This window comes from Pseudophryne corroboree, chromosome 9 (genome assembly GCF_028390025.1).
Source record: "Pseudophryne corroboree isolate aPseCor3 chromosome 9, aPseCor3.hap2, whole genome shotgun sequence".
Taxonomy (NCBI): domain Eukaryota; kingdom Metazoa; phylum Chordata; class Amphibia; order Anura; family Myobatrachidae; genus Pseudophryne; species Pseudophryne corroboree.
In genome coordinates this window covers 329302981-329322388 of record NC_086452.1, presented here as the reverse complement: position 1 = coordinate 329322388, position 19408 = coordinate 329302981, and the positions used below count along the sequence as shown (strand labels likewise).

General features: G+C 42.6%; 1 protein-coding gene across 3 annotated transcripts in view; it reads right to left on the bottom strand.

The window, feature by feature from the left end:
* Positions 1-19408, bottom strand: part of KCNJ4 (potassium inwardly rectifying channel subfamily J member 4) — a 189760-nt gene that overhangs the window by 144133 nt on the left and 26219 nt on the right. The window contains exon 2 of one of the 3 annotated variants that reach the window (XM_063940540.1): positions 8766-8854. The exons of 1 other annotated variant lie outside the window; for it this stretch is intronic. The gene's annotated coding sequence lies outside the window, so the exon portion shown is untranslated. Of the gene's footprint in view, positions 1-5059; positions 5229-8765; positions 8855-19408 lie in introns of those variants that run through there. One more of the 3 variants, XM_063940542.1, reaches the window with a different exon arrangement.

Below are 19408 nucleotides of genomic sequence, written 5' to 3'. Positions count from 1 at the left end.
CCCGTGTTTTTAATGCTCCCGTGGCGCCTCCACAGTGTGCTGCACTTGCTGACATCAATGAGAAACTGTGTTGTTTCATATTAGGAGTATGGAAAGTGACCATGATGTCATGACCTAAATCCATACTTCTACTCCCAGGAGGAGAGGATGCCACCGACTAAGCAAGCTGTGGGAGTGGTACCACCTACGGCACTTCCAGGACAGTCTTCGAATCCGATACATAACTATAGCTTTGTAAACCTGACAGTTTAGCAGCCCCCTTAGAAACCTGGGGTGGCTGTTTCTATGGTTGAAAATGGAGGAACTGCAACAGAAACGGAGCTATATGCTGCAGTCCATCCTTCTTATATCCAGGGGGCAGAGAAAGCTGGGCAAATGGCTGTTTATCGCAGTGCTGCCCTGTGATTACGTCAGCCTTGACTGGCGTTAATATCACAGGGCACATTGCCATCTTTTTGTAAGAAAATGTTTTTGTCAATTCGGCCACATCACATTTCCCATTACAAGTATGGGAAATGCGTTGTGGGCTACTAAAGAAATTACAATTTGACAATTAAAGGGTTTGGAGCAGCTTTTCACGAAAACTGCTCCAAAAGCCCTTTAATACATTGAGTGTGAAAAGGGTGTGATGTCAGACGCCGCCAGGGAGTGGAGAGTCGTCGGATGGCACTGGAAGAAGATGCACACTGCGTGAAGAGCTCCAGAAGCTGCGGAAGAGGCCAGAAGACCCTGGGAGCAAGAAAGAAGATAGGCACCAGCATCTTGATGATGAAAAGAAGAAGCGGCACCGAACGGGCCAGCGTCAGAAGTCAGAAGCTGAGGACCGGAGATTCCACCAGGGGTGGAAAGGGAAAGAGCTAACGGAGCTCCCCTCTGGTGCCTCTCCCAGTGGACAGGTAGGACCTCGGCGAGGGCACCTGTCACCTACCCCTCTCCCTAGACTATCAGGGATCGGGCACTAGGCTTGTGGGACATTCAGGCTAAGGTCTGTTGCACATTAGGCGGGCATTAGGCCTGTGGAGAATGATTCAGACCACTGGCCTGTGCACCTTTAGGTGGACACTAGGCCCAATTTATTTAGTGCCCCAAGCCAAGTGAATAAGGGTGGTACTGGGCACTAGGCCCAGGTCACTCCAATGTGCCCAAAGTAGACAGTAGCTGCGTGTAGTAAGAGTGATCTGGGCATTAGGCCCAGGTCACTCCAACGCCCATGTTAGGCGGGGAGAGAGCCCATGCCCACAAGTGAAAAGGTGATCTGGATAATAGGCCCAGATCACCGGAGTACCCCTCAGATGGGCTGTAAGCCTGAGCCCCTTTATATTAAAGAGGTGTTCTTTGCATTAGGCACAGATCACTAGAGTGCCCCTCATTTAGGCAGGCGGTAGACTGAGGACCTGGAACGTCCTGGGCAAGAGGCACAATTAAGAAGTGTACGGGGAGGTGGGTAAGCTATACGGTGCCCACTCCCCAGTAGGTCAGGTACATTCCCGTGTGGAGGAGTGGTCCAGCTCTACACATGTAGTTAGGTTCCCTCACGTAGCCGTAACAGCCAGGAAAGGGGAAGGGCTGGCCAGCTCGGGGTAGGTAGGGATTGATGTAACAACAGTAAGTGGATAGGAATTTAAAGGGACAGCACCATATCATAGAAGACCCCTGGGTAAGACAGAATGGACATGGGATAGGGCAACTGACTGAAGCTAACAGGAGCACACATTGTTGAGTTGCACAAGGGAATTGATTCAGTACTGACTGATCCTGTACCACACATATGGGCAAGCAGAGGTAGAATCACTGAAGAGGAGGAGACATGGGAAGGAGGCTCAAGGAGCACGAGAGGAAAGAGCTCACATAGTAAGGGGGAGGGAGGGATAAACAGTTGGTGTGTGAACTGGGAAGCTAGCATGGGAAGAGAAAAAGAGTCTTAAAAAAACCCATCTTAAAATGTTAATACTGGTGTTTGGTTCTGGAACCACACCACTAAACACACTATAAATATGCCCACACATGTATTGTCAAAATTAAAGATACTAGCAAAAAGGTAAGGTTTATGGTTTTTGTCAACTCTACGAGATGCCAGCAGCTAAATGTAATAGCTACCGAGTTCTAGGGGTGCGAGAATTTTGTGTGCGAGTCAGCCCATTTTTTTAAAGGCAGAATTAATTTACAAAACCAGGTTGGTCTCTATTACTGTAGATTATGGAAGCAATAGTTTTGATTTTCCTCTGCACCTATATGAGGTGCAGGACAGGTGCCAAAGGCGATGTCAGTGGTCTCGCTGTGCCACTCCAGAATGCACATTGCAGCCATCACACAGAAATAGAATCACTCCTATTGACACCGGAGCTGTTACACTTTTAAATGATTTCAGGGTTAGGGTTCTTTTTCTCAGCCATGGAATGTACTCAGTGAATACAAATGCAGCCTATAGATTTATAGCAGGTTTACACGTTCTATAATGCTGCATGCTAGATTTATTTACTTAACTAATACAAGGTTTTTTTAAGTAAAAAAATATAAACAATGAGCTATAAAATATACACAGGGGTTCTAAGCTGCACAAGCAAGTTTGTTGTGAATGAGTTTACATAGATTCTGAAAACCTTTTTATAGTAACAAGTTACTATGGAAACACTAAAACAGTAAAAACAAATTAAAAATTTACCTTCCAATTTTTCATGCAGCATATTTATGCATATTTATATATATATATGTAAAAATGATGCTTTGGTAAGTTTGCCACTAAGTCATAGTGGAATTGGCTTATATTCTCTGTGACTATGACCTCTAGGTCTGTTATGATGTCCCAGCAGTGGTTGCTGACACGTAGGGAGAATGGTTCATTTATGCGTACTGTACACGTCAATACTCAGTGTTCCTCAGATGTAAGTGTCCCTCTCCTATCTGACCATTTGCTACCCCTCGTGCCTCTTTCAGTATGTGAAGTGCTAGGCTGGAGCTGCCAGCATTGATGGAAAATTAACAGCGTCAGTGTATTGATCCCATTCATGTTGCTGTGTTGTTATAGCCCCAAGACAGAGAGACAAATCAAGGGAGGAAAAAGGCGAATTGAGAGGGGAACGAGAGATACAGACAGAGGGGCAGATGTATTAACCTGGAGAAGGCATAAGGAAGTGATAAACCAGTGATATGTGCAAGGTGATAAAGGCACCAGCCAATCAGCTCCAATCTGTAAATTAACAGTTAGGATCTGATTGGCTGGTGCCTTTATCACCTTGCACATATCACTGGTTTATCACTTCCTTATTCCTTCTCCAGGTTAATACATCTAATGCGGTAGTACTAAAGGAATACAGGTTGAGAGAAATGTGGCGCGAAAGTATGAAAACAGATGAAGAGACAACTACAGTAACAGCTTGAATGGCAAAAGAGGGACAAGGGTCATGAGATGAAATAAAATTCAGGATCTACTATCACTTCACATATTGCAGTACTGTATAATGTGACATACAAGACAGTGGTTAAAGCAGTTCAAATATTGAATACAGTAAATTGCAATTATTTGGTCTAAATTACTGAGAAGATCAACTCTATTAAAAAGCTATAACTAAGTGTGAGATGGAAGAGTCCTCACATTAATAAATGTGAATAATATCAGCAGCAGACCATGGTTAAGACATACTGAATAAATATCTCATGGTGAACGATATTCATAGCTAAAGATGGTTTGTCTGATGACGAGCCCATGATGTTTCTCTGACTACAGCTGGCAATGTGTTTCACATACAGCTGATTCCCCTAAGCACTGTCTACCACCAGCCACTCATAGAAAATCAATGGACCAATGCATAATGAAACACTGTGACCCCTCAGCCTGACCTCTGCGAGTATCCCCGTCATAGGAGTTATTATTATATGCATAATAAGTCAGTAGCCTCTCTGTCTCAGAATAAACTATGGAAGTATATTACAGTGAAAGCAGCAGGCAAATACAAGAGTTTATATGCCCTCAAGAAGACCCAATTTCTCATAACAAATTCAATTTTGAAACAGATGGAATTATAACTTTGTTTTACTCATGCCAGGTACATGCCTCAGATGTGTTGTATTTGGGTCTCAGTGTAAGCTTCCCCAGTGCTTTTACCTGTAGTACACACTTTCGGTTAGAATGTTTAGAACGGTTTACATTATAGTTTTAGAAAAGCGTAATCCAAACAGAATAATGCCACAGCTCTAGCACACACTAGTAACAATGATATTGGGTATGGAAGCTATAAAACAATGGTTTCCATTGTCATGATCATTTACATGCATTTTACTAAAATCGATAGTATTATGAATATACTGTAGCTAACACCACTTAGGAAACTGAAGACGGGTGTCAGGCTATAATTAGGATTGCTGCCGGGGCTCTCTCGGTAGTGGGGTGCAGGCTAACATATGGAATAGAGATTACATCTATTCTTCCTCTATATTGCTATTATATACTGCTATGTCATATTCTGTCCTGTGCTCTGTTTCATTATATACTCACCTATTAGAATTTAAATGATGTAAGTAATCGTCTATAGATATTTGCACTGGGCCTTAGATCCCCTAATTACCCACCAAATGTAACCCTCACATAGTGATAGTACTCTCCATCTGCTTATACCGCTATATCTGCCACCCTGATTTCACAGTTTTTATTGGGGGGAAAAAATCAATGGTTGGGAAAGTCCATGTACTGAAACAAACGAATCAAAAGGGAAAAAGTAAATAACATTAATATGAAACATGCTTGAAAATTTCCCAATGTAGAAATTACAGCCATGATCATGGCTAAAAAGACCTTGGGGTTATTGATGCTTTTGTGGTAGTGATGACTGCCAGAAGGTATCATTATAGCATTAAACATTTTATTTAAAAAAATGTTGAAAAACAGCTATACGAGTGGACCGCCAGTCACATGACTACATCCCTAATAAACATCCTAGTGGCTGATTACAGCTCCAGTCAAGATGTATAATTAATAACCATAATGATCTCTATATAAATAAAGACACAATTTTTGGCAGAAAGCTGTGTGCACCTACTACAGTGAAATGCATCAAGCACTTACCTACTAATTGTTGAACTACCTAACATCCTTATTTCTGGACCAGCTTGCTGCAGGTTTGTATTCCTATCAGCGAGAAGTTACTGTCAATGAAACTAGATAAAGGGTTTTCCTGCTAAATAGACTATACAGATCCATCTCCTCATTCAGCTGAGACAACTTCTCACCTGACCATACCTAATGGGGGTAATTCCAAGTTGATCGCAGCAGGATTTTTTTTTAGCAGTTGGGCAAAACCATGTGCACTGCAGGGGAGGCTGATATAACATGTGCAGAGAGAGTTATATTTGGGTGTGGTGTGTTCAATCTGCAATCTAATTTGCAGTGTAAAAATAAAGCAGCCAGTATTTAACCTGCACAGAAATAAAATAACCCACCCAAATCTAACTCTATCTGCACATGTTATATCTGCCTCCCCTGCAGTGCACATGGTTTTGCCCAACTGCTAAAAAAAAATCCTGCTGCGATCAACTTGGAATTACCCCCAATGTTGTTTAATAAACCTATTCTATATAGTCCAGTAACATAAAGAGACTCTCATTACCAGTGTTCTCTCCTTCATTTGTTTTCCGTGTTTGGACCCTGCTAGTTGTCCTAATAAATGCACATTTTATACCATCAGCAATTGACTCATTGGCGGAAATTCAAAGTAGATTGTGGCAGCACATTTGTTAGCAGATGCGCAAAACCACGTGCCCTGCAGGGGTGGGGGGCAGATATAACATGTGCAGAGAGAGTTAGATTTGGGTGGGATATATTGTTTCTGTGCAGGGTAAATACTGGCTGCTTTATTTTTACTCTGCAAATTAGATTTCAGTTTGAACACACCCCACCCAACTCTAACTCTCTTTGCACATGTTATATCTGCCCCCCTGCAGTGCAGCATGGTTTTGCCCAACTGCTAACAAATTTGCTGCTACGATCAGGTCTGAATTAGACTCATTCTCACTATAAGGTTCATAATTTTTTTTTAATCTATGCAATTTTATTGTGCGATATTTGATGAAAGTTTATTAAATGTACTGATTTTTTATCAAGCTGTATGTTATCCACTAGTTCACTGGTTCCTAAACTTGGTCCTCAAGGCATGCTAATGGTCCAGGTTTTAAGGATATCCATGATTGAGCACATGTGACTTAATTAGTGTCTCAGTCATTTTGATTTAAACATCTGTGCTCAGCCATAGATATCCTTAAAACCAGGACCGTTGGAGTGCCTTGAGGGCTGTGTTTGGGAATTACTGCAATAGTTATTGTCTTAGCACTTCACACTATTTATCTGAGCATTTAACTAGGAAGTGAACACTCTTCTTTAACAACTGCTCTCACTTCTTTATTGGATTAATTTTGTTTAACAAAATAGAAATCACAAATATCAATATGTCATTTACTACACTACTGTACAGCCTTGGAGTTCTTCAAGCTTACTTCAGCCCTCTGTAATACCGATTTCACACCGCAGTGCCGGGTTGCACCGGGGAATTGGAAACGGGTCCTTCCCGAGTGCGACACAGCATTGGACCCTTCACACAGTCAATGCGACCTGGCAATATGCCAGATCGGGTTGCCATCAGGGGGCGGGGACAGAGCAAGGCATCGTGAGCGGGTGCGGAGGCTGCGCTGGGATATCATCTCCGTGTCACCTCTCCCTATGCAGTGAACGGGTCCCGGGTCGCATCCATTCGTCAACCTGTTCACACTGTACCTGACCCAGTATTTAACCCGGGAATAAACCTTCTTTATTCCCGTGTTGAATTACCGGATCAGGCGACCCGGGAATAAGCCCCGACTCGTGTCGACCCGGCAATACACCGGGTCGATACCGAGTTATTTTTGCGATGTGAAAGGGGTATTATTTTTACAGATGAAAGGCATAGCTACCATTGGTGCAGCAGGGAGGGAAGCTGCTATGGGGCCCAGAGCTGAGAGGGGCCCACCGTCCCTGTCAAAGTTACCTGTGCTATTATTATTACTGTATTATTATTATGATTATTATTATTATTTATTTATATAGTGCCATAAGGGTTCCACTGCGCCTAAAAAAGTACATAAACAAATGAGCAAAACTAGAAAATGATGACTTACAGTACAAGACAATGTAGGACAAATACATGGTATATTAACATTACTGCATCGGGGACATTTATATACCATTGGGTGGTACATAGGGGCCCTTACAAACTTTTGCCTTGGAGCCTACAATTTATTTAGTTATGCCCTGGATCTGCTCGTTGTAATGTGGTATACAATGAGGGAATTATAATGTTCCATAATATGAACTGGGGCACTGTAATGTGGCACAATATAAAGCTACGGCAGTGTGGTATAATATGAACTGTGTACACTGTATGAAATAATGTGAACTAGAGCAATACTATGGTTTATAAAAAAAACTAGGGCAGTACTATGGGGCACAACATTAACTAAGGCACTACTATGGTTCAGAAAATGAACCAGGGCACTATTATGGGGCATACATATAGCGACTGCCATGGAGAGGTGTCTCTCTAGAAGCATTGGGACAAAGGCCCCTTCAAAATATAGCGATGGGGCCCACAAAGTTCTGGCTACGACCCTGTTACAGATAGTAAAAATGTTAATGGACTGAACTGAGAACATATAATTGTACTGAAAGTGCTGCATGGATGCAGAAAATCTAAATTTGGTTCAGAATTCAGGCAAAAACTATGTCGTCGTCCCCCCCCCCCCCAATATTTGGATTTAGAGGAATCTAAATAATTTACTGTGAGTACAGTACCCTAGACACAAGCCATAACTTTTCATAAATGTCCTTGTTTAATTTGAATGTGCAAAATAGAGTTTGGCTTCAGGTTTGGAATCCTAACATATTCATTTGATACAATCCTAATTAACAGTTTAGTTGTCATTTTCAAAATCACTTTAAATCGCAAACATAGAACAGTCTTACCCATTGCAGCCTAAAGGAGCATACGCACGGTGTGATTCTGGCTATGAACAATTTTGAGAGACATGAGACTAATCTCTGGACTCCTAATTGCAGTTTACTGTAATTTACTTGTAGTCTTATGATTCTTGGAATGCATGAGGAGCGTACATGTTTTACTTTTACTATATCATTATTTGGGGACATAAAATATTGTAATAAATTTCCTCAAACTGTATTTGGATCGCATGATTTACAGTGGCTATAAAAAGTATTTTGTTTTCTTATATCATGGAATTAGAATTAATTTCTTCAGCAATTACCACCAGTAATGAACACAAAATATTTTGTAATGTAGAAAAATAAAAACTTAAACTTTTTTCTTAATTTCATATGGGCATAATTGATTACACAAGTATTCACACTTTTTTGCCATACACAGAAATATTCTTTGGTGCAGTCGTTTTTTTTTTCAGGTTTTTTTTCAAAGGTTACATAATTAAGTAATTGATGGTAATTGGCAATTAAAGCTTTTTTATTTGATTTAGAATAACTACTTCTGTATGTAAGAGTTCTCAAAGTGGTGTAGAAGAGCTTCATCATGAAGATCCATGAACAGTCAAAGCATAGCTGAGAAAATGTTATTTAAAAGCACCAGTGATGAGAATGAAAAAAATTATAATTTTGAAGACTTATAATATCTTTTTGAGCAATGTCAAGTCTGTCATACAAATATGAGGGAAAAATATACAACTAGCATACTTCCAAAACTGAGCATTTATGACAGAAAGATACATGTTCTTACCTTTTGGAATTTAAGTTTGGGAACTATGCTAGGTTTCTTTGTCCAGGGACTGGGAACTGTGTCAAAACAGAGGACATAGTAGAGGTGCACTATAAAGACAAACCATGGGAAAAAAAAGTCTATTTCAGTATGCAGACCTTGAACTTGGGTAGCATTGTCAATGACCCAGAGAATGCAGCAAAAGCCACAAAGAAGATGTTTAAACACTGAAAAATGTCCCAAATTACCCCGGTGAATGATAAATTATTAATCCCATTAATAATTTCTAATCGGTCATAGGCTGGGTTTAAAAAATGACAGTTAGGAGCTGATTGGCTGGTACTTTATCTCCATTCACTTTATCTCTATCCAAGGCTTAGTAAATAAACCCATAAATCCATTTTGATTTCATGATACATTGAAAAATGCCTCTTTGATATAACATGGACATTCCTTTATATTAGAGATGCGTGTCTCGGTACTCCAGTAATCTGAATCCACACAAATCTTGTGGATCTGAACTGAACTTAAACCTGATCCGGGTCTCCAGAGGAGATCCGATCCGTCAATACCGCCCGAGTTCAATGGCCGTGCGGGATGCACTTACAAAACAAAACCATGCCTAGTAAGTGATTGCCCCTTTAAAAAAGTTAGAGTTCGGCCAGCATCATGCACTGCCGCCATACTTGGGCGGCATTACATCCCACCCCTGGTGTGAATCTTCACCACGGTTCAGAATTTGGAATTAAAATCAAATTTCAGGGTTTTTTTTTTTAATCGATTTTAAACAGAACCGAAATTCGAATCTGAAACAAAACACTTCAGGATGGTGTTGCCAAAACCCATTGATGAATTAGAACTAAAACCAAAAAACGAGGGGTCAGCGCACTTCTCTATTTTATATCCCACACAAGATATTGGACTGTTAAATGAATCAGTGAGTTTGACTCAGACAGTTTAATGGCTTTGTTGTGCTCGCCCTCTGCCGGCATTTTGGCAGTCGGGATCCTGGTGTCAGTATACTAACCGCCGGTAAAGCATACCCAACGCATTGTACATGACACCAATTAAACTGCATATTCCAAAAGTGACCTTTACATTGTTTAGAAACTCTGTTGCTTCAATAATAGCCAGAATATGACAACAGGGAAAATTTATCAAACGTAAGACTAGTGGACAAGTGGATAAGTTGACCATAGCAACTAAAATACCCACGCTACACTGCACAACCAAGTGTATCTATGTTCAACTTTGCATCAGCCCCTATGTGTACAACATTGCTGTGTGTAATACTTGGTGGCCCTGGAGTACCTGATGACCGTTTTACAAGGCACACACTGTATGGTTTGACTGGTAAGCTAGCCGAAATAAGTGTCACTTGATTTCCTGTTACTTTACTAACCATGATTACTTTTTAATTTTAACCTGTTGATATCCATACTTCCAACTAGCAAATTATAAGGACCTGCTGCCAGTGCTGCTACTTTTTTAAAGAAGTCATTATTACCAGTGCCCCAACTCTCTACTTCCCTTGACACTGAACCCCAGGGTCCGACTGGTCCAAAGAGGTACCGGGAAACCCCCGCTGGACCCTACTGCCAGGGGGGTCCACCCCCTCCTCAAAGGGATCAGGTTCCAGACTGTGCACTTGAGTTATACATCATTTACATCTTACATTATACTGCATAGGTCTATGGTGTATTTTCTGCAGTGCATTGCTGTTATGAATCTGGTAAATTATCATGCATGCACTAACAGTATTTACTAAAAATATTTATCAAGGGAACCAGACCATGCACTCTGTAATGGTTAACTAGGCCGCTAAGCATGGGCCTAGTTCTGGATTACCAATAGGTAGAGTAGGACCCGGCCTTTTAGGGCCCCGCGACAATGGAACAAAATAATATTGATTTGATCTTGAAAGAAAATTACAATCACGCTTTCTTAAATTGTTTCCAAAAGGTAGAAAAAATAAATCAATTCAAAGAAATGAAAAGTTTGCATTAAAGACTCTATAGAGAAAATCCTGTATTAATGTAATATACTCATTAACAATTTAAAGTACATAATCCATAGACATCAGATTCACATTAAAGTTTCCAGATCGTAGGCTGTTGGTTGGTAAAATTAAAAACGTACTAGGAGATAATTTGCGAGGCGGGCCACAAGCTTTCGATTGCCTAGGAGCCACCACAGGGTTTAATCCAGCACTGCATGGGCCCCTACAACTACCACTGCATTACCTTGGTGGATCCTTCATACCCCAGTGTGACGCTGCTGATAACACAGGTGAATTCAAACCCAAAATGTGTTGTGTTGTTACTTTCTAATACAGTTGTTGTGTAGACACAGTCCAGCAATAAAACTTCCATAATGCTGTTTCACTTTTCCATCGGAGTGCTGTTAACGGGATGAAAACCAGTAGTTACAGTACTGGCTGGTGTGAATTCTACACAACTTTATGGGATCTTTGCTGACTACTGCTAGTTTGTGGAGTGAGGATATTAAAAATTATTTTTTACTTTAGATTTTTATTTTTTAATTGCAAAGTTTTACAAAACATATCAAAATAACATTTATAATTATACTTGACTGTTATAACTTGATGGGGGGGGGGGGGGGGGGGGCTTATCTAATGATATTGTGGTCTCTTCATTTTGCTTATTATAATGAATTTTTGCTATTTGCGGGGGTTTGCTGTACTATTCATCATTGCTCCAGTGCAGAGACAGCTGATCCAAAAATCAGCTCACCCTGCAAATCTTTTCATTGGTACTTTAGTAACTATGGGGCAGATGTATTAACCTGGAGAAGGCATAAGGAAGTGATAAACCAGTGATATGTGCAAAGTGATAAAGACACCAGCCTATCAGCTTCAATATGTAAATTAACAGTTAGGATGTGATTGGCTGATGCGTTTATCATCTTGCACATATCACTGGTTTATCACTTCCTTATGCCTTCTCCAGGTTAATACATCTGCCCCTTTGAAACTCAGCACTGCTGAGTCTCACCTATTGCTCGTGTATGGACCCTCCAGCAGAAGGAGTCGGGCAGTGGCGGAGGGATCCGAATGGATCCCCTTCACAACCAGGAATTTGTGGGTGGTGTAAGAATCCCTCTTTGTAAGCGGTGTACAGAAACGAATGCAATGAACGTGGGGCAGGGACGTGCAGTCAGGGGAGGCAGTGACTCCCCTGTTCTTAATGATTAAAATAATATGTACAGAGGGAAAAGGTAGCAGGTGCACTATCTCACACTAGCTCAACCTGTAGTAACCAGAGGCACTTAGCATATTCCTGGCCAGGGCTATGAGCTTACCCACCGCATCAAGGTAGCCTCTCATTGGGTAAGTCCCTAACACTAACTATAAGGGTTCAGATTCGGGGGGCAGGACACCCCAGAGCCACCCAGCCAGACAACCCCAGGGCATCGCAGGAGTGATAAAAATATAGGGTTAAAGAGGTAGGAGCAGCTGTTGCTGCATGTGTGAATAATGTGAGGAGTAAAAGAAAATTATGTGAAGGTGTTACATATATATAAAACAAACTATAAGTGCCATGCAGTGATGAAATAGTGTTAAATTGCGATGCCCCAGGAACACCCAGCCACGGCAGGCACAGGGAGCCCCGCACCCCAGAGAATTCTCTCCATTATGGACTGCCATATTAAACAAAATGTAGGAGTCTTACCTCAGTGTGCTCATTCCAAATAATAATACAAAGACTCTTATGACATATTTTGTGTCATAAGTATCTTCTTTATATTATTCTAATCATTTTAATTAGTTAATTAATTTGGGAGGCACCGATAGCAGTGCCTCCCGTAGAAAACTGGAACAGGAATAAAGCTGGGGGCAAGGCCAAGCACTGGGCTGTAAAAGGCCATTAAAAACAGAGGGGAAAGCGGCACTTCTACAAGTGCCTCGCTGGCAGGGACAGGCTTTCAGCCCACAACAAGGCATGCCCCTGCCAGCGAGGCACATGTGACTGGACAGTGGATCCAGTGCTGGATCCGCTGGTCCAAACACCCACATGCAGCAGGACAAGGGACTCAGAGCTCTCCTCTCTTCATTTCCCCTGGCTCCTCGCCTGCTGGAGTTGGGAGCCTGACAGCAGCCGCCAGTGCCCACCCATTGATTTGCCCCATTATCCCGCAGCTGCTAGCACCGGGGAGGGGGCAGAGACAAGTTCCGCAGTGCGCAGGAACTAACCTGGCGGCAGAGGGAATCTCAGAGCTACAGTATAAGTGAATCGTGCGGTGGCCGGCGCTCTCCTCCTCTGCCGTCTCTCAGGCAGAAGCTCCGGCGCCTTGCTGCACTCTCCTGCCAGCGGCTCTAGCTGCACAGGACCCAGGTGAGAGGGGCTGAAGGAAGAGTGACTACAAGTAGTGTGGGCAGGGGGGCAGGTCACCCCCACATCTGTGTAATGGCACTATACTGGCGCAATACGTGTAACTGACACTATACTGGCACTATTTTGGCATTTTACATGTTACTGGCACTATACTGGCATTTTATGTGTAACTGGCACTATACTGGCACTATACTGGCGTATTACGTGTAACTGGCACTATACTGGCGTATTCCGTGTAACCGACACTATACTGGCATATTCCGTGTAACTGGCACTATACTGGCGTATTACGTGCAACTGGCACTATACTGGCGTATTACGTGTAACTGGCACTATACTGGCGTATTACATGTAACTGGCACTATACTGGAGTATTACGTGCAACCGGCACTATACTGGCGTATTACGTGTAACTGGCACTAAACTGGCGTATTACGTGTAACCGGCACTATACTGGCGTATTAGGTGTAACCGACACTATTCTGGCGTATTACATGTAACCCGGCACTATACTCGTGTATTACTTGTAACCGGCACTATACTGGAATATTACGTGTAACTGTCACAATATTGGCGTATTACATGTAACTGTCACAATACTGGCGTATTACATGTAACTGGCACTATACTGGCGTATTACGTGTAACTAGCACGATACTGGCATATTACGTGTAACTGGCACTATACTGGCGTATTACGTGTAACTGGCACTATACTGGCGTATTACGTGTAACTGGCACTATACTGGCGTATTACGTGTAACTGGCACTATACTGGCGTATTACGTGTAACTGGCACTATACTGGCGTATTATGTGTAACCGGCACTATACTGGCGCATTACGTGTAACTGGCACTATACTGGCATATTACGTGTAACCAGCACTATACTGGCGAATTACGTGTAACTGGCACTATACTGGCGTATTATGTGTAATTGTCACTATACTGGCACTATACTGGCGTATTAAGTGTAACTTGCACTATACTGGCGTATTACGTGTAAGCGGCACTATACTGGCGAATTACGTGTAACTGGCACTATACTGGCGTATTATGTGTAACTGTCACTATACTGGCACTATACTGGCGTATTAAGTGTAACTTGCACTATACTGGCGTATTACGTGTAAACGGCACTATACTGGTGTATTACATGTCACTGGCACTATACTGGCGTATTACGTGTAACCGGAACTATACTGGCGTATTACGTGTCACTGGCACTATGCTGGCGTATTACGTGTAACCGGCACTATACTGTCATATTACGTGTAACTAGCACTATACCGGCATATTACGTGTAACTAGCACTATACTGGCATATTACGTGTAACTGGCACTATACTGGCGTATTACGTGTAACTGGCACTTTACTGGCGCATTACGTGCAACCGGCACTATACTGGCGTATTACGTGTAACTGGCACTATACTGGCGTATTACGTGTAACCGGTACTATACTGGCGTATTACGTGTAACTGGCACTATACTGGCGTATTACGTGTAACTGGCACTATACTGGCACTATACTGGCATATTATGTGTAACTTGCACTATACTGGCGTATTACATGTCACTGGCACTATACTGGCGGATTACGTGTAACCGGCACTATACTGGTGTATTACGTGTCACTGGCACTATACTGGCGTATTACGTGTAACCGGCACTATACTGGCGTATTACATGTAACCCGGCCCTATACTCGTGTATTACTTGTAACCGGCACTATACTGGCGTATTACATGTAACTGGCACTATACTGGCGTATTACGTGTAACTGGCACTATACTGGCATATTACGTGTAACTGGCACTATACTGGCGTATTACGTGTAACTGGCACTATACTGGCGTATTACGTGCAATCGGCACTATACTGGCGTATTACGTGTAACTGGCACTATACTGGCGTATTACGTGTAACCGGCACTATACTGGCGTATTACATGTAACCCGGCACTATACTTGTGTATTACTTGTAACCGGCACTATACTGGCGTATTACATGTAACTGGCACTATACTGACGTATTACGTGTAACTGGCACTATACTGGCGTATTACGTGTAACTGGCACTATACTGCCGTATTACGTGCAACCGGCTCTATACTGGCGTATTACGTGTAACTGGCGTTATACTGGCGTATTACGTGTAACCGGCACTATACTGGCGTATTACGTGTAACCGGCACTATACTGGCGTATTACATGTAACCCGGCACTATACTCGTGTATTACTTGTAACCGGCACTATACTGGCATATTACGTGTAACTGGCACTATACTGGCGTATTACATGTAACTGGCACTATACTGGCGTATTACATGTAACTGGCACTATACTGGCGTATTACGTGTAACTGGCACTATACTGGCGTATTACGTGTAATCGGCACTATACGTGTAACCAGCACTATACTGGCGTATTACATGTAACTGGCACTATACTGGCGTATTACGTGTAACCGGCACTATACTGGCGTATTACGTGTAACCAGCACTATACTGGCGTATTATACTTGCGTATTACATGTAACTGGCACTATACTGGCGTATTACGTGTAACCGGCACTATACTGGCGTATTACGTGTAACCGGCACTATTCTGGCGTATTACATGTTACCCGGCACTATACTCGTGTATTACTTGTAACCGGCACTATACTGGCGTATTACATGTAACTGGCACTATACTGGCGTATTACGTGTAACTGGCACTATACTGACATATTACGTGTAACTGGCACTATACTGGTGTATTACGTGTAACTGCCACTATACTGGCGTATTACGTGTAAGCGGCACTCTACTGGCTATTACGTGTAACTGGCACTATACTGGCGTATTATGTGTAACTGGCACTATACTGGCACTATACCGGCGTATTAAGCGTAACTTGCATTATACTGGCGTATTACGTGTAACCGGCACTATACTGGTGTATTACATGTCAGTGGCACTATACTGGCGTATTACGTGTAACCGGAACTATACTGGCGTATTACGTGTCACTGGCACTATGCTGGCGTATTACGTGTAACCGGCACTATACTGTCATATTACGTGTAACTAGCACTATACTGGCATATTACGTGTAACTAGCACTATACTGGCATATTACGTGTAACTGGCATTATACTGGCGTATTACGTGTAACTGGCACTTTACTGGCGCATTACGTGCAACCGGCACTATACTGGCGTATTACGTGTAACTGGCACTATACTGGCGTATTACGTGTAACCGGCACTATACTGGCGTATTACATGTAACTGGCACTTTACTGGCGTATTATGTGTAACTTGCACTATACTGGCGTATTACATGTCACTGGCACTAAACTGGCGGATTACGTGTAACCGGCACTATACTGGTGTATTACGTGTCACTGGCACTATACTGGCGTATTACGTGTAACCGGCACTATACCGGCGTATTACGTGTAACTGGCACTATACTGGCGTATTATGTGTAACTGGCACTATACTGGCGTATTATGTGTAACTTACACTATACTGGCGTATTACATGTCACTGGCACTATACTGGCGGATTACGTGTAACCGGCACTATACTGGCGTATTACGTGTAACTGGCACTATACTGGCGTATTACGTGCAACCGGCACTATACTGGCGTATTACGTGTAACTGGCACTGTACTGGCGTATTACGTGTAACCGGCACTATACTGGCGTATTACGTGTAACCGGAACTATACTGGCGTATTACGTGTAACTGGCACTATACTGGCGTATTACGTGCAATCGGCACTATACTGGCGTATTACGTGTAACCGGCACTATACTGGCGTATTACGTGTAACCGGCACCATACTGGCGTATTACATGTAACCCGGCACTATACTTGTGTATTACTTGTAACCGGCACTATCCTGGCGTATTACATGTAACTGGCACTATACTGGCGTATTACGTGTAACTGGCACTATACTGGCGTATTACGTGTAACTGGCACTATACTGGCGTATTACGTGCAACCGGCACTATACTGGCGTTTTACGTGTAACTGGCGTTATACTGGCGTATTACGTGTAACCGGCACTATACTGGCGTATTACATGTAACCCGGCACTATACTCGTGGATTACTTGTACCCGGCACTATACTGGCATATTACGTGTAACTGGCACTATACTGGCATATTACGTGTAACCAGCACTATACTGGCGTATTACATGTAACTGGCACTATACTGGCGTATTACGTGTAACCGGCACTATTCTGGCGTATTACATGTAACCCGGCACTATACTTGTGTATTACATGTAACCGGCAGTATACTGGCGTATTACGTGCAATCGGCACTATACTGGCGTATTATGTGTATTTGGCACTATACTGGCGTATTACATGTAACCCGGCACTATACTTGTGTATTACGTGTAACCGGCACTATACTGGCGTATTACATGTAACTGGCACTATACTGGCGTATTACGTGTAACTGGCACTATACTGGCGTATTACGTGCAACCGGCACTATACTGGCATATGTCAAAGTCAGAAAAATGTCTCTATGCACGTTGCCATATTTGCACCGCACACTGGTCCGCGCTGCGCATGCGTACGCTCTCCCGTGAAGGCGCATACCCGCGATAGCGTGCACTCGCAGGCGCGGTATGCGTATTTACGGTAGAGTTTATGTAGTCGTAGCGTGCGACTCATTCGTTACAAATGTTCACAATTAATGTAGTTTGTAGATCATGGTCACCTTGATAGATTCTGAAAGTTTGGTTAATATAGAATGTCCCTGAGCTGAGGAATCCCTCTTTGCATTGTACGAAGGGTCTAACAGGAATCATACAGCAGTGTTTGGTACCCATCGGAAGAGTATTTAATTAGTAATATTCCGGTGTTGGTTTGGAGCGTATTAATCGCTCGTGCGAATAGTTATGGACATAAGAAGTTTATGTCCATTTCTATTATTTACACATACTCAGGTATGTGGCGGGAAACCCAGTTTCCCACCCACCTGAGCTGTTGGAAATCGTCACAGCCCACCTGTATGAATCACCCTATGACCTTTTGTTATGATGCAGGGCCGAATTCCTTCGGCCAATGGACAATGGGATTGTAGGACCAGGAGATTGCATTGTGTGTGGGGCATAAATAGGCAGGCCGACCACATCCAGCTCTCACTCTCTCATCAACGGTTATCTGCTGATAGCCGGGAGCTGGATATCGAGGCGCAGGCGATCATACCCTTTGTGCGTAAGTTTCTCTCCATAATCATTGTCTTTCTGTGAGCCAATTTCTCTCATCTCTCTCTCTCTCTCTCTCTCCCTGTTCTGTTCTCTCATATCTCCCCTAGACTAGGCTAGTATTGTATTGTATTAGATAGTATTGTATTGTATTGCATTTAGGTCAGTGTAGTATTGTCCTTTTGTATTTATTGTTTAGTTCTGTGGTTAGGAAGTCTCTGTTATATTGTAGTGTATCATTTGTACTGTTATCCCCTTTTACAAATATATTAGATATAATACAGTTAATAGGCTTTGGAACCTAAACCAGTATCTGTGTATTTTCTATAGTGTTAAGTGTTCACTTGAGCGTCGGTGACGCTCAAGCAGCTTTGTAGTTAGTCAGGTTACACAAGGTTGCACTTACACCCTGTATTCACATTAAGTTATTCTGTGTATTTCATTGGTATAAGGTTTAAACATTAAGGTATAGCGTTGTGAGCGTCTGCGCCGCTGGTGACCTCCTCGTGGTCTCGAGCGTATGCTACGCCATAGCGAATCATTACTCTAGTCATAGCCAATAACGTGTCCTGTGATCACTGGGCCGTGAGCGAACGTGACGCTTGAGCGTCTCGCCTACGGCTGAGCGATCGTTACGCAACTAGCGTACCATTACGGTACTTCTTAAGCAAACAGCGTACAGTGTTCTTAGACTTCATAAAGGGTTGTTTATATGACAAAGGAATTTTACATTGTCAATTGGGGACTCGTCCTATCCTTCTCATATCTGCACTAGGTAGATCAGCAGACATTATCCCCCAGCAAAGGGTGGGAGGTTGTCTCCCAGTGCTGACGGGATAAGCGTCTGCTTCGCTTAGATAAAGAGTGCTGAAGGAATCCGGGAACCGGAAGTAAGAACAAAACGCTTGTGTCTTTTAAAACTGTTTTATTTCTCTTCTGTCTTGCGTATACACGCACGCATACATTTATCTGCATTTCTTTTTCAATTTCGTATATCACTATTCCTGTTTGCCAATTTTTATAGTTGATAGAAAGTGCTAAAAAGAGATTTGCTGTTATTTCATAGTAAAGGTAATAGTTAAA